General features: G+C 61.3%; 1 non-coding gene across 1 annotated transcript; it reads left to right on the top strand.

The window, feature by feature from the left end:
• Window positions 1-1529: 1529 nt before the first annotated feature.
• On the top strand, window positions 1530-1601 carry TRNAQ-CUG. The gene has a single exon. It is a non-coding gene; the product is annotated as a tRNA-Gln (tRNA).
• The last annotated feature ends 333 nt before the right edge of the window (window positions 1602-1934 follow it).

Consider the following 1934-nt stretch of genomic DNA (forward strand, 5'->3'; position numbering starts at 1 on the left):
GCAAGTCTCGCGAGAAAAGAAATCGCAGCCTCGGCAGGGAGCCTGGGACACGGGGGGCGGTGGGGGGGCAGTTGCCAGGTCTCGCGAGATGAAGATGAATTAGGGGCGCCGGCTTTCAAACCAAGCGGGAAGGCCGGGACGTCGCCAATCGTCTGATTTCAAAAACACCTGAATTCACTGATCTAAAAACCCCAAAGAGCCAGCCCGAGCCCGCACTCCTCCAGGATCAGATCGAATCACTGCCAGCAGAGATCTGTCAATGTAACGCAACTGATTTATTGACAATTTCAAAGCCATTTAGACGCCGCCCGCTGCCTCACGCATTATCATAATACATGCTGAATACTAGATCTTTTACCTTTTTCCCCCCTTCCCGCCCCCTCCGCTGGGCAGGACGTGGGCCCGGCTGTGGCTGGGGCCCCCCCCCCCCCCCCCGGAAGCAGGGCCGCCTCTTCCGGGACGCCGAAGGGAACGCCGCTCCCCGTCGCGCATGCGCCGCGCGGGGTGTTCTGGGAGCTGTAGTTCTGCCCGGCGCTGCCGTGTGCAGGGAGGGCAGGGGCAGGGGGCGAGCAGCCGCTCCGTCACCAGGTACACGCCCATAGCGACCGCTCCATGCAGGAGCGCCAGCCTAGGTCCCGGGTGGCACGTGTGATCAGGGTGGAGTACAGACTCTGCCACCGGGGTCCGTCGGCCTCGCCCTTGCTGATGGTGTCCTGCCACTTGGTGTCCAGGCGGGCAACATGATGGAGTATGTCAAGCTGGCGCCGGTGGGCCATGGAGAAGAGGACTGGGCGCGTGTCCCCCAGCTGAATGAGATGGTGGCCCCACCACCAGCTCCACCGGACTGGAAGACATGGGGGGCAGGGACCACCCTTGTGCGGGACTCTCTAAATGTGTAAGGGCGTCAATGGACAAGGCAGCTTTCACCTCCCGGACTACGCGCACACCCTGGGGAGCGCAGGATGCTCACTCCGTGGCCAGACCCATGCGCCGGACCAGCACAGCGAGGCCTACCCACTCCCACTCGGCGTAGTCCAGGAGGTCTCCGATCCGGGTGAGCCCCACCAGGGCCATCCTCTGGCACGCCCAGGGTGATGCCAGGGCTTCACAGCAACGCCTTGGCCAGCAGGTTGTCACCCCAGACCTAAAGGCCGGAGATGGTGCCAAAGAGTAGACAGAGGGAGACGACCATTGTCGGGCATGAATCAAATCCAGGACAAAGACTTGACACACAGCTTTACTCAACCCTAAACCACCCGTGAAGGCTGTGGCTTGTAGTTGCTCCTGGTCTCACCACGGCTGGAGGGTGAGAAAGGAGCTGCACACTTCCCCTTTCGTCCCCTTCCGCAGACGGCTAGAGGACTCTTTCTGAAGCCTTGCCCAGTCAAAGGAGTGGGTTTGTTCAGACTGCCTCACCCGTCTGAGGAGCTCTTCCCCACGGACACTCGGGGAGTCTTGGGGACCGGCTGCCCTGGGCAGCTGGCCTCTGGCAAGGCTTCTCCACACAGCTGTGAGGCATCTCTTGTACTGGTTCTGTGGTGTAATGGCTAGCACCCTGGACTCTGAATCCAGTAATCCGAGTTCAAGTCTCGGCAGAACCTTTCTTGCACCACTAGCTCTTTCGCAAAGGCTTGGCTCGGCTCTCCGGTGAACCTGCCTCTCCTTTACTGTTCTGTGCATTTGCAGGGGTGTGCAAAATGCAACCTGTGTCCTGAATCTGGCCCACAGCATGATGGTTTCCAGCCCACAGACCGGGGGCAGTCCAAGTGGTGGCATGTGCAGCCAGTCCCACCATCCCGGGCACACAGTGGGACTGGGGCAGCCACAGTTTCCCTCTGCCCCACTGGCAGCAACGCAGAGCATCAGCAGCCAGATGCTGCTCCTCACCTGCCATGGCCCCATCACATCCCCTGGCCTGCCTGCTGGGGCCTCAG

The sequence above is a fragment of the Alligator sinensis genome, unplaced genomic scaffold, assembly GCF_000455745.1.
Source record: "Alligator sinensis unplaced genomic scaffold, ASM45574v1 scaffold968_1, whole genome shotgun sequence".
Lineage (NCBI taxonomy): Eukaryota > Metazoa > Chordata > Crocodylia > Alligatoridae > Alligator > Alligator sinensis.